Genomic DNA, 15,009 nt, shown 5'->3' with positions numbered 1-15,009 from the left:
CACTTGGGGAGTCAAGAAGAAGGAAGGGACTACTAGTTATGATCAGTTTGAAGGAAAATTCTTGAAGAAATACTGGTCCAAGAGTCGTCAGTGTGCAGCACTTGAGGACCTACTACACCGTAAGTCACTTAGTACATGGAGAGGAACGTTGAGAGAGTCTGCCGAACATTTGTGGGAATTGAACGAGACCTTGGAACAACCCCCGAGTGGTGACGTAATCATATCAGCGATAAAAAGAAGATTGAGCCGGAAAATGCAAGAAACGGTATCCGGGAGCCTAATTAAAGATTGGGAGGCCTTGATGGAAATACTGGAACAGTTGGAATCGGTTCGACCACAGGAATACAATCAAGCTAATGATCAAAACCAAGAGGGAAGTAATGACCCAAGGAATCATTTTAATCATTCGTCTGATTATAGAGGAAGAGGAGGAGGGACCGTAAAACTGAATGACACTCCAGGTGAGGTCCAGTCAAGAGTGAGAGCTACGAGGACCCGAACAAACCTACTAAGATATATTTAGGACATTTAGTTGTTGAACGGACATTTGAAAAAGGGGAATGTTTATTTGCATTGTATTTTCTGATGTATTGTAACTAGAACTCCATATTTCATATCGACGATTACCTGTGAATGGATGTAAAAACCTGTAACAACTAATTTGTAGTATAATAATTCATATGTCATATGTCCACGTAATAATTTTTGATTGTATGCTGTGTGTTTCATTCAATATTGGACTATAGAGGACTATTGCTGTTTGATATAAAAAATTGTAATTTGGACAATGCCATGTTTATGAGATGTAATAACCTTTTGTAGAATATTATTGTGGAGGCAGCCCACTACCGGAGTCGAGGGATTATTTGGTGAATTGTAATTTCATTTATTATTTACACTCAGTGTTTTGTTCAGATGTAGCAGTGTCTAATTCCCTTGCCGATTCTTTTACGCCGGAGGCTCCAAAGAAGTTTTCGAGGGCGGGGATGTAAGAGGTCCGTAGGCCCTTACTATAAGTTTGCACTCGGCACAGGTCGATAGTGCAAACAATCGATAGTGGTCGAGTTGCGAGAGCGAGGGTAGAGTTGAGTCAGTTCCCAGGTTGCGGGCCGAGCCGTGTGGAGGCCTGTTGCTATATCCCAAGGCTGTACCGACAAAGGGAGTGGCCATCGCCGCGGTTTAACCCCTTTGTGTTAGAATAATACTGGAAAGTGAAGAAGTACAATTACGAGAGTGATCAGTGATATTTCTGTGCCGATATTTGTGGTTTCGCGTCTACCGCGCCGGCATCATTTGGATTGCAGTGTTCGATTGCAGTGATTGTATTTAGCGTGTGACGATTATGAATAACGAAGAAGCCTGTGCTGAGATTAGCCGTAATTAAATATGTATGACGAAGGCAGTGGCTGTCTCCTTTTTCTTGTGTTTTTGAGACGAATATAGGTCTTGATTAGTGAAGCTGTGTTGGCGTTCTTCTTGTCACCAGACATTTCATTATTACAGCATTTGAGAAGGACAAAATGGAATGTAACAACTCCGTAGCAGTCAAATCCGATTGCCAGCCCCATTAGGTACACGGTCACATTAATTAATATTTATTTGGGCTGCTATTCATATCCCGATCGAGCGGGATACATAAATCGGAGGTGTTACAAGTTCTAGGTGATTGTCTGTCCACCAAATCACTTGGACGAACGTGCGCGTAACCGAACGCGGCGCGGGTGATTGTTGTCGAAGCGAAAGCCGAATAATCGAACGAAAGTTCTTACGCCCGCCACGCATACACAGATTTCTTTTGGTACCAGTCCTCCTTGACACTAGTAATGATAAGACACTGTGGACAAAGTTAGTTTTTCAGTTCTCAGTTCTCATTTGTACGAGCGTGCGCGTAACCGTCGCGGCGCGGCTGATTGTTGAGGATGCGGAAACGCGATGACCGAACGCACGTTCTCACGCTCGCTACAAGACACTGGCACTTGGCTGCACTCTTTTATGGCGACTAATAATTGCTGATTCACATCAGTCCATTCTGAGAAACCAAACACGCAAGCACGTATATGTGGAGTTGGTTGTACGCGGTCTGCCGGTTCAGGATGGAGGATGTGTGTTGGCTGCCTGCCTGTCTGCTCTCCTGATTTTGCTCGCCGTGCCTTGCGACCGCCTAGCTTGAGTTGCTGCCTGGTGTATCCTACACGAGCCATACCGGACGTCCAGCAGAAGTTAAGCAGACTTGTGTTTCTTTTAAAGAAAAGGAGCAAATGTATAAGACTTTTTGTAACCAATTTTGGTGGCCTCTTTAAGTGTGGCCTTAGCGTTTACACTGGCTTTGGGGAGAGCTAATTCTTTTACATTTAAATACTTGGGGTTCACTGTCCTTTATAATCTTTTGGGGGTTTTATTTGAATTTTCTCTTTGGGCTCCCTTCCTTGTGCTTGGTTAAATGTTTACTTGTATAGCGGGAAGTGACTCCTGGTTAGAACTCGGAGAAGGTGTTTGATGTTACTGCCGCCTCCGGCATTCGTCTTTTCAATTAAGTGTTGTCATCCCTTCGAGCGACCTGGTGTCACTCCTCGTTAATTAATGCTGGTTTATGTGCACTTAATTTTGAATTGGCCATTTGGCTTGCACTGAAGAGTTTCAGTGGAGCGTAGTGTGTTTGATTTGTTATTCATTTACTTACTGTAAGTTTGTTTATTTAATGGGGAGCAAGACATGTAAGGACTGTTGGTATTAACTCCCCTAGTTGCTGGGTGTTGCTAATTCGTTCCAAATGGCCTACTACTTATTCAGTGGCAAGGATGTTGATGAATTGGTTACTGTAAGTACAAATTCACGCTATTTATTTGTTGCCGAAATTGTTAAAGTGCTTGTGTCGTGATTCAATCACTAGCTACGTGTTTGAGCTGAATTGATATAAACCTTACATTTGCTCCTTAAAATTTGTTGCCAGCAGAACCCTTAAGAGAACTAAGTTTTGTCACTGCTTATGTTAACCTTTACTGGGAGCAATATTTCGTGTAGTTAAATTTTGTCTTAAAATGTGTATTTCTCTGATGTAATAAACGAGTGATAAAAGAAAAAAGCAAAGGGGCCTGGTCCTTCCCATTGTGTCCGGTTTGTAACACGTATCACACCTCACTCTGATGACTCGACTTGTTGCACAGCCATTCGTGCACAGAATTCGAGGAGATATTTTCCAACAGGACAACTACCTCCCAGAAACCACTTTTGTAACCCAGCATGCTCTATAGAGTATCAACATGGTGCCTTGGCCTGATCGATCACCAGATCTGCCTCCTATCGAGCACATATGGGGCATCATCCGAGGACAACTCTAGACTGGCTCAAATGGTTCTGAGCTCTATGGTACTTAACAACTGAGGTCATCAGTACCCTAGGACTTAGAACTAGTTAAACCCAACTAACCTAAGGACACCACACACATACATGCCCGAGGCAGGATTCGAACCTGCGACCGTAGCAGTCGCGCGGTTCCGGACTGAAGCGCCTAGAACCAGTAGGCCACAACGGCCTGCTGAAGTGCCAAGACGGACAGTCTGGACACCTGAGCGCGAAGGCACAAAGGGGCGACCGGCTGCTATCGGCCGCTACTGTAGTAGGGCCGGAAGGATAACCGGATAATACTTCCGAACTCTGCAAATCTTGGACGCAGGTGAGAGGAACGAAGAAGCGGCACGTCGCAAACCACGCAGGCTGGGTTATTTCCAAGGATTTTTACTCAGAAGCGCGCCATTGTATGAGCATAGGTACACTCCTGGAAATTGAAATAAGAACACCGTGAATTCATTGTCCCAAGAAGGGGAAACTTTATTGACACATTCCTGGGGTCAGATACATCACATGATCACACTGACAAACCACAGGCACATAGACACAGGCAACAGAGCATGCACAATGTCGGCACTAGTACAGTGTATATCCACCTTTCGCAGCAATGCAGGCTGCTATTCTCCCATGGAGACGATCGTAGAGATGCTGGATGTAGTCCTGTGGAACGGCTTGCCATGCCATTTCCACCTGGCGCCTCAGTTGGACCAGCGTTCGTGCTGGACGTGCAGACCGCGTGAGACGACGCTTCATCCAGTCCCAAACATGCTCAATGGGGGACAGATCCGGAGATCTTGCTGGCCAGGGTAGTTGACTTACACCTTCTAGAGCACGTTGGGTGGCAAGGGATACATGCGGACGTGCATTGTCCTGTTGGAACAGCAAGTTCCCTTGCCGGTCTAGGAATGGTAGAACGATGGGTTCGATGACGGTTTGGATGTACCGTGCACTATTCAGTGTCCCCTCGACGATCACCAGTGGTGTACGGCCAGTGTAGGAGATTGCTCCCCACACCATGATGCCGGGTGTTGGCCCTGTGTGCCTCGGTCGTATGCAGTCCTGATTGTGGCGCTCACCTGCACGGCGCCAAACACGCATACGACCATCATTGGCACCAAGGCAGAAGCGACTCTCATCGCTAAAGACGACACGTCTCCATTCGTCCCTCCATTCACGCCTGTCGCGACACCACTGGAGGCGGGCTGCACGATGTTGGGGCGTGAGCGGAAGACGGCCTAACGGTGTGCGGGACCGTAGCCCAGCTTCATGGAGACGGTTGCGAATGGTCCTCGCCGACACCCCAGGAGCAACAGTGTCCCTAATTTGCTGGGAAGTGGCGGCGCGGTCCCCTACGGCACTGCGTAGGATCCTACGGTCTTGGCGTGCATCCGTGCGTCGCTGCGGTCCGGTCCCAGGTCGACGGGCACGTGCACCTTCCGCCGACCACTGGCGACAACATAGATGTACTGTGGAGACCTCACGCCCCACGTGTTGAGCAATTCGGCGATACGTCCACCCGGCCTCCCGCATGCCCACTATACGCCCTCGCTCAAAGTCCGTCAACTGCACATACGGTTCACGTCCACGCTGTCGCGGCATTCTACCAGTGTTAAAGACTGCGATGGAGCTCCGTATGCCACGGCAAACTGGCTGACACTGACGGCGGCGGTGCACAAATGCTGCGCAGCTAGCGCCATTCGACGGCCAACACCGCGGTTCCTGATGTGTCCGCTGTGCCGTGCGTGTGATCATTGCTTGTACAGCCCTCTCGCAGTGTCCGGAGCAAGTATGGTGGGTCTGACACACCGGTGTCAATGTGTTCTTTTTTCCATTTCCAGGAGTGTATTTCCTCGCAAACTTTCCGCGCTGGACGACAGAAGACTAAAATATGGTTGGTAGGCGTTCGGAATAATCTGTAGAGAGGGAAAATATTCCGTGGTTTCGGGATTATGATTCGTTTTCGGAATTACGATGGTGGGGAGTTGAACCTTGCTGGGAAGCCAGCGATGGAGAGAGGAGGTCTTCCGCTGTGAGCGCCCGTGTGTGACGGTCGCTCGATATCAGCTTTGTTGATACAGATGGACTTGCTGTCTTTGCTCTCAGGAGAGTTTATAGTCAGAACAGTTAGGCACTGCACTGTTGCGAACCTATACGATTCTTGTCTTCACCTCCGAGTTGGAAGTCATCGTTGAGTACGCAGCGTTCAGTAATTGAGAGCACTTCCTCTGCCTATACTCACATTGAGTCGTTATCTGATCTCCGTCCTTGTGGCTGGGAGTTCGCGTTTCTCGTCTGTAGAACACAGAGAGGACAAGACAGTATTAGAGTATATTAGTCAGAGGACTGCCTGCTGCCGTCCAAGTGTTTGAAAGAGTTTATTTGTGGCTGGAGTTCTTCCACCGTCGCAGACGAGTACGAGAACCATCACTTCGAGGCACCGGACGCAGTGCATACGGTGATATCGCAAATTGCTTCCTCTTATTAGGGCTATCAAAGCTAAACAGCTGTGATCACGTTAGTTTATTTACACTGAGTTTCCACACCACCGTAGATCATCTTTGAAAGTAGTGTCTTCTAGTGTTCGGTACGCAGATGTCAGTCATTTCGCGTTATTGAAATTCGATGGCTCAGTCATAATAATCGACAGAGATGGGCAATTGATTAGTAATGGAAATGTAAAATTTGTAATATAAAGGTTATTTTAATCTACAATAAATATATAAGCAGAAACAACGTTTATCATTTAGTAGTAGTGGTTGCCTTAATCATTCATTTGTGTTTAGGTTGTAATTTATATGTTACAGTCCATTAAGAGATCCTAACATTTGCTTCAGGGAGTAGTCAGACACGGCCAAATCTTCATTTTAGCGTTTATTATTTTCCGTTGCGCACGTTTATTTTTACACGCGCCTGGAGTAGCATCTTGGAAACTTTATCAATCTATGCATAAGTGAATAACTGCTTGCATAAGGGCCACAGCGGCACCAACGTGTTATTGAGTTGCCCAGTTTGTGAAGCTGTTTCTCTGCAATAAATCAGCCGGCCGAGGTGGACGATCGGTTCTAGGCGCTACAGCCTGGAACCGCGCGACTGCTACGGTCGCAGGTTCGAATCGTGCCTCGGGCATGGATGTGTGTGATGTCCTTAGGTTAGTTAGGTTTAAGTAGTTCTAAGTTCTAGGGGACTGATGACCTCAGATGTTAAGTCCCATAGTGCTCAGAGCCAAGTGAACCATTTTTTGCAATAAATCATCCAATTATTCTGAAACCCTAGTCATTTGTTTGTCTGTACTTGTGCGTCACATCTACCGATTTCCGTCCCATTCTGATAATTCCTTCATGGTACCTCGTTTTTATTTTATTTCCACAGGGTGTATTTCAAACTTTAACTACGAACCACAAACAGAATACACACTTGAAGAAAGTTTGCCCTAATGATCGATTTATTCATGAGGTGACTACAGAGCAAGCCGGCCGGGGTGGCCCAGCGGTTCTAGACGCTACAGTCTGGAACTGCGCGACAGCTACGGTCGCAGGTTCGAATCCTGCCTCGGGCATGGATGTGGTTGGTTGTTGGTTGTTGTGGGGAAGGAGACCAGACAGCGAGGTCATTGGTCTCATCGGATTAGGGAAGGATGGGGAAGGAAGTCGGCCGTGCCCTTTGAAAGGAACCATCCCGGCATTTTCCTGGAGCGATTTAGGGAAATCACGGAAAACCTAAATCAGGATGGCCGGACGCGGGATTGAACCGTCGTCCTCCCGAATGCGAGTCCAGTGTCTAACCACTGCGCCACCTCGCTCGGTGCATGGATGTGTGTGATGTCCTTAGGTTAGTTATGTTTAAGTAGTTCTAAGTTCTAGGGGACTGATGACCTCAGATGTTAAGTCGCATAGTGCTCATAGCCATTTGAACCATTTTGAACTACAGAGAAAATAAGTGTTTCCGAATAATTTTGCACGGCATTAACTATTTGATGATATATTGTAGGCTGAAAAATATAATAAAAGAAACAAGTATATGGGTGGGAGTCGAATCTGTAACGCCAGCCGTGAACATTAGCCGCTGTCTTACTTCCGCTTGACCGATGACCTCAGCAGTTTTGTCCAAACACTGTTCACGTTACAGGTATAAATGGTACGCACAGAAACTATACATCGATTTTGTCGAAAACTATGGGCTGTAGGATGAAAAGGCGCTAGCGTCAGGTACTCAGGACATGTTCCTCTACAGCACATTTGAAACTTATCAAGATAGGTGGTTAATTGGTCTTACGGATTTCACGTGAGAGACTGAACGTGACGGGGGGGATACAGCTTTGTTGAAAACGAACGGCCTCACAAGGAACTCGCTGACTGTGACAGATTCGTTCTTTAGTAACGCTCACCCGAAAGTGTTGTGTTAACAGTTATGACAGGAAAAATATTAGCTGGTAATAACTCACCATGGGCATCAGGAGAACTACAGACTGAGTGGCGGGGAGGTGCAGAGATCAGCCTTCTGCGGGATGTATGTACTACATGTCACAAAATGGATATCGTCGACATTCAAGAAATGTTCAAAACAAACGATTAACTTGCACCATGAGCACCGAATGACATAATGGTGCGCCACAGTGATAACAAATATTCGCTCCAACAACGTCGGTTGGGAGCGCCCACTCTTATTGAAGAATGCATGTGGAATCATATTGGTCTGACGGGGCGATGAGAACTGATGGAATGTGAATGCATACAACCGAATGTGAAACAGTCTGTTGTGGGGCTTATCGTGAAAGTGGCTGTCCTTTAAGGTGTAGCTGCAGATGGTGCGGTACTATGTTTTATAGGCACGGAAAAAACATTCAGAGGCTGAATTTGTACAATGGTTCCAGGTGGTATGAATTGCAACGTCACACACTTCTCAGGAGAGATAGTTTGCTGTAAAGGAGTATATTTTTATATGCAGACCAGGAATCGAGGAAAAGTAAGTTATTTTGACCAGATACTGGTCAAAAGCAGTGCGTTCCATAGTTATCGTTCTCTTACGCCCATTTTTACGCTCTTGCTTGCTGTGACGTAAATATTCTCTACTGTCCTTGCAAGATCACGCCACGAGAAAGAATAGTAGGGAGCACAGCACCTCCAACTTCTCGCAGCGCAATAAAGAACTATCTACCATCCAACAATTTACCATCCTAATTAACATTAACAGTCGGCATAATTGGCCGGCCGACGTGGCCGTGCGGTTCTGGGCGCTGCAGTCCGGAACCGCGAGACCGCTACGGTCGCAGGTTCGAATCCTGCCTCGGGCATGGATGTGTGTGATGTCCTTAGGTTAGTTAGGTTTAACTAGTTCTAAGTTCTAGGGGACTAATGACCTAAGCAGTTGAGTCCCATAGTGCTCAGAGCCATTTGAACCATAATTGTATACGAATGCGTTAAGGCATTGCTTTTAGTTGATCTTGATACAACTCTCCAGGTATCTCTAATTTTCAGGGTTTCTTTCATATGCATTTCCTCTTCGAATCGAGATTGGTCGGAGTTGAAAATAAATTCTTTACTGAACGATTCGACAAGTTTGTTATCTCATCCACAAGCTTTCGGGTCGGTTCCGCAGTTCACTGTGCATCGTCAAGTTGATGCTTTGTTTGACCTCACATCTTGCAATCCTGTAGCGCTGTCTGAAGTTGAGCGACCATCCACTGCTTCCCTTGAAATCACTGTAATGTACATCGGGCGCAGTTTGACGTTTATTGAGTAGTAGGTCACTACCATGCACATCTTGTAAATTGCGTCGATCATCCTTGAAACGCGCAAACACTAGTTTTTGCGACGAGTGCGCCTTGTCCGTTGAACACCCGTACTCTTTCTGATGCACTACACGGTCATATTGCTGCGGTGTTACTCGATAAATGGTTTTTTACTATGCTGCGGATGACGCTCCATGTACGCAATTATGTTTAGTACCCGCTCCATGGACGACTATTGTCCTCTCTACGTTTCACTGGAGACGGGATCTGTGTCTCCCTGTCCGACAACGGTGGTGAACTACATGTCTCGGCACATGTTTCGGTATCACTTTCACTTGTTAAGCACGTCTCCTCGTCATTCTATCCTCAGGTACATTGTCCGCACAGTCGAGCGTATACAACACCTTACATTCCACTGACTCATCTTGCAGAGTTAACAGCTCGCGGTCGCGTTCTCGCTTCCCGAGCACGGGGTCCCGGCAGCGTCAAGAATTTTTCACCTGCCTCGAGATGAGTGGATGTTTGTGTTGTCCTCCTCATTTCATCATCATTCATGAAAGTGGCGAGGCTGGACTCAGCAAGGTTGGGAATTTGTACGGGCGCTGATAACCGCGCAGTTAAGTCCCCCACAAATCAAACATCATCATCATCTTGCAGAAACGCTAATATTTCATCTGCCACTTCTTTCTCACTCTTGAGTACCTTTCTGACGAAATGTCACCTGCGGTAACTGTTGTAGACACAGTGCTATGTTTGCTTTGTTTATCGTTGCCATTGCTATGCTTTGTATTAACACCGCTAACACTGTAGCACTGTTGTGAGTTACTCGTCGACTAAGCAGTTCAAATACGCTCCGTATCTCATGTTGTGTGCACCAGTGGATATCTCCAGTACCACCCTCTGTTGTGGTTGCATGGTAGAATTCCGTCAATCTAGTTGGCATTTTGCGACCTGGCACTCAAAGTGTCCCTTGTCAGATGTTCAAATGTGTGTGGATTCCTAAGGGACCAAACTGCTTAGGTCATCGGTCCCTAGACTTACACACTACTTAAACTAACTTATGCTAAGAACAACACACACACCCATGCCCGAGAGAGGACTCGAACCTCCGGCGGCACGGGCCGCGCAGTCCGTGACATGGCGCCTCAAACCACGCGGCCACTCCGCCTGTGACTTTTAACAATACAGCAAAACAATTTATTTCTATTTTATTTTATTTTTATTTTATCTATTTATTTATTTTTTGCTTGACTGTAAACTTGATCTTGGTCGTAATTCAAGAATAATCTTAGATCAATACGGTTACGAGAACGCTACTTCCAGTAATAGAATCTATGAAGCTTGCTTATCAACAATTTCAGACAGAGGTATATTTGACAGTAAAGTGGACATACGAGTTTCAAAGATCAACTGTTATTGTGGATATAATGCAATGTTTGCTTTGTTTATCGCTGCCGTTCCTCTGCTTTGTATCAACACCACCAGCACTGTAGCACTGTTGTGAGTTACTCGACGACTAAGCAGTTAACTACGCTCCGTAGCCTCAAGCTGTGCTCACCATTGGATACCTTTGTCCCCCTGTTGCCATTAGCGGACAATATTGTGGTTGAGAAAAACCGACCGGTTAAAACCGATGCCGATGTTTAAGTTGTGAATTACCAGTTTTTTCGCTAATTGTTTGGCCTCGTTTAAAACAAGTGGTTTTTATTATTTGTTAATAACCGAGTACAAAACACAAATATTAATTAGTCATAAAATCTTTGGCTTTTAACTAAACCTTTCATAAAAAAATTCGTACAATTTGCGTTGGTTTGAAAATTTCATTATAATAGGAAATAGGAGAAGCGATCATTGCTGTTTTAATAACAATCCCAACAGTAACGAGCAACAAAGAGATGGCACAGGAAGTGGTACAGCACTCCCTTCCGTCCGAACAGGCCTTGGAAGGCCCAACGGTACCGACCAGCCGCCGTGTCATCCTCAGCTCACAGGCGTCACCGAATGTGTGTGGTTACGGAGGAGCATGTGGCCAGGACACCGCTCTCCCGCCCGTATGTCAGTTTACGAGACCGGAGCCACTACTTCTCAGTCAAGTAGCTCCTCAGTTTGCCTCACAAGGGCTGAGTGCACCCCGCTTGCCAACAGCGCTCGGCAGACGGGATGGTCACCCATCCAAGAGCTAGCCCAGCCCGACAACGCTTAACTTCGGTGATCTGACGGGAACCGGTGTTACCACTGCGACAAGGCCGTTGGCTGGTACAGCACTCCTGAGACAATAACGTACGTGTTGCCACGTGGTGTGGCCTGTTACACGATACGCGTGTACATCAGTGTGCGAGACTTGTCCCATCTGGTCTATATGGCAGTTTCTCATCGTCGTTGTTGGACATCAGCTGTATTCCAGAGTGACACCATCCCTTGCCTGGAAATGCAGTGGAGCGCCCCATTTGCCTTAAAAGTTTGAAAACGTGGAGAGCCAGAAGAAACTTGCGACATTGTATGAGGGGAAAACTTGAAACTTAATAATTCATTTATAGTTTACGATAAAAAGAGGTGTGTTTACATAATACGTCTTTATCTGCTTGTAGACCTTGAAAATTAACACGAAAAACAGAGTTCTTCAATCTCAGTTTTATACCTTTAGCACTGATTATTCGTAACGCCGAAATAGTGCTATGATAGCCGATTACAATATGTTCCTTGAGCAAAGTTTCAAAAAATTAGAATCAGTAGGAGAAGACTGGAGTTTTCTGTGTTATTCAACCAGTTATCACTTTTGAAGAGAAGCAGCGAACGGTGGGAACGGAATAAGTTTCCTTTTACACTGAAGAGCCGAAGAAACTGCCTAATATCATGTAGGGCCCTCGCGAGCACGCAGAAGTGCCGCAATACGACGTGGCATGGATTCGACTAATGTCTGAAACAGTGCTTGAAGGAATTGACACCATGAATCCTACAGGTCTGTCCACAAATCCGTAAGAGTACGAGGGGTTGGAGATCTCTTCTGAACAACACGTTGCAAGGGATCGGAGATATGTTCAATAATATTCGTGTCTGGGCAGTCTGGTGGCCAGCGAAAGTGTTTAAGCTCAGAAGAGCGTTCCTGGAGCCACTCTGTAGCAATTCTGGACGTGTTGGGATACGCATTGTTTTGCTGGAATTGACCAAGTCCGTCGGAATGCACAAGGGACAGGATGCAGGTGATCAAACAGGATGTTTACGTACGTGTCACCTGTCAGAGTCGTATCTAGACGTATCAGGAGTCCCATATCACGCCGAACACTATTACAGAGCCTCCACCAGCTTGAACAGTCCCCTGCTGACACGCAGGCTTCATGGATTCATGAGGTTGTCTCCGTACCCGTACATGTCCATCCACTCGGTACAATTTAAAACGAGACTCGTCTGAACAAACAACATGTTCCCAGTCATCAACAGTCCAATTTCGGTGTAGACGGGCTCAGTCCAGGCGCAAAGCTTGAAGGGTACACGAGTGGGCCTTTGGTCCTGAAATCCCATAGCGATGATGTTTCGTTGAATGGTTCGCACGCTGACACTTGTTGATGGCCCATCATTGAAATCTGCAGCAGTTTGCGGAAGGATTGGAAGTATTCAGTTGTCGCTGGTCTGTTCTTGCAGGATCTTTCTCCAACAGCAGCGATGTCGGAAATTTGATGTCTTACCGGGTTCCTGATATTCTCGGTACACTCGTGACATGGTCGTACAGGAAATTCCCTACTTCATCGCTACCTTTGAAATGCTGTGTCCGATCAATCGTGCGCCGACTATAACACCACGCTCAAACTCACTTAAATCATGATAACCAGCCATTGTAGTAGCCGTAACCGATCTAACAACGGCATCGGACACTTGTCTTACACAGGCGTTGCCGATCGTAGCGCCGTATTCTGCCTGTTTACATCTCTGTATTTCAGTATGCATGCCTATAACAGCTTCTTTGGCGCTTCAGTGCATTTGCCTATTTAATTTAATACTATACGAGGTGCGACAATAAAGTAATGAGACTGATTTTCTCTGCAATATGTGGCAACCCTGCAGGCTTGCGTAGGCACAATACCTTTGACCTTGGTGTATAAGCTGCTTCTAGTTTAAGCGGCACATCGATGCAACCGCTCAGTCGTGACTTGTGCTGTAATAGGTTAACACGTGTTTGTGTCTATTGTCACGGAAATGGTACCGCACAATATTGCCCAACGGTATGCCATTACTTTTTCCGTTAAATTGGGCGAAAATGCGATGACAACTTACAGTAAACTTAGGGAAGGCTTTTGGAGAGGAGGTTATGTCAAGAGCTCAAGTTTTTCGGTGGCATAAAATGTGTAGTGAAGGCATAACGAATGTTGAAGACGAAGACTGCGGTGGACAACCATCAACGTCACGGACGGATGTCAACGTGGCCAGGGTGCGTGAACTCGTACGATCTGGATCGAAGATTATCTGTGAAAATGATTGCAGAAAAACTGAACATCAATCGAGAAACGGTTCCTCTAATAATAACTGAAGATCTTGGTATGAGAAAGATTTGTGAAAAAATGATCTCAAAAATCGCACACCACAACAGCGAGAAACACGGAAAAATGTGGCAGCCGATCTGTTAGAGCAAACGGAAATCAATCCAGAGTTGTTGAGACATGTTATCAATGATGATGGAAGTTGGTTTTTTCAGTACGATCCAGAGACAAAACGCCAAAGTTCGCAATGGTGCTCAAAGGGATCACCCGGACCAACAACAGCTCGCATGTCAAAGTAAAAAGTGAAATGCATGCTTGTGTGCTTCTTTGATTCCAAGGGAATTGTTCATAAAGAGTGAGTGCCTCCTGGACAAACAGTTCACCAATATTACTACAAAGAAATTTTAGAAAGACTTCGTAAAAGAGTTCTTCGTGTCCGTGCCAACATTGCTGATAATTGGATTCTGCATCATGATAATGCGCCATCCCATACTGCTCTGTCAGTACAGCAATTTTTAACCTCAAAAGCTGCGCGGTATTAGCCGAGCGGTCTAGGGCGGTACAGTCATGGCGGTCCCGGCGGAGGTTCGAATCCTCCCTCGGGCATGGGTGTGTGTGTTTGTCCTTAGGATCATTTAGGTTAAGTAGTGAGTAAGCTCATGGACTGATGACCTTAGCAGTTGAGTCCCATAAGATTTCACACACATTTGAACATTTTTTAAACTCAAAAGAAATTTCAGTACTACCACAGCCACCTTATTCACCAGATATCGCTCCGTGCGACTTTCTTCTATTTCCAAGAGTCAAAACGGCGGTCAAGGGACCCCATTTTCAAACAACACAAGATGTCCAAAAAGCTGTGACGAGAGTCTTAGAGGACATTACAGAAGATGAGTTCCAGAAATGTTACCATCAATGGCAGAAGCGCTGGAAAAAAGTGTGTGCAATCAGAAGGGAACTACTTTGAAGGAGACAACACTGAACCTCACTAAAACGGTGAGCAACATTTTTTTCACATCAGTCTCAGTACTTTATTGTCGTACCTCGTATATGTTGTTTAATACTATATATGTTGAAACTGAAGGAGTCAATATTTTATAATCTTTGTTCGATTTCTACTTTTACTGCCGGAAATAAAAGGAATAAAAAATGGAACATCGCTTATTTAGGAAACCTGTTATTTTCAGCGGTTTTAACACTAAGGTTAAAGTGACTTCGAAACAAAAACCGATATAATCGATAACCAGTTGTTTCAGCGATAACCAGCATCCCTATTGCATGGTAGACAATATTGTGGGGCGTCTAAAGCCATAAACATCATTGGCCTTTTGCGACTTCACGCTGGGGGGGGGGGGGGGTCCCTTGTCAGACAGGAAGAGCGGATCCGTCAAAAAAGACCGCGGAGGTGGTCCGCGGTTCTGCCCGTCGCAGAAATCTGTTGGCGCGTAGCCGGTTCTGTGC

The 15,009-nt window shown here is 45.9% G+C and overlaps 1 pseudogene; it reads right to left on the bottom strand.

Annotated features, from left to right (window-relative positions):
* Positions 1-11,212: 11,212 nt before the first annotated feature.
* Positions 11,213-11,330, bottom strand: LOC124551588 (annotated as a pseudogene).
* Between the last annotated feature and the right edge of the window lie 3,679 nt (positions 11,331-15,009).

The sequence above is a fragment of the Schistocerca americana genome, chromosome 9 (assembly GCF_021461395.2).
Source record: "Schistocerca americana isolate TAMUIC-IGC-003095 chromosome 9, iqSchAmer2.1, whole genome shotgun sequence".
Classification (NCBI taxonomy): Eukaryota; Metazoa; Arthropoda; class Insecta; order Orthoptera; family Acrididae; genus Schistocerca; species Schistocerca americana.
Note: the sequence above shows the minus strand (reverse complement) of the source record. Positions and strands in the feature narration are given on the sequence as shown.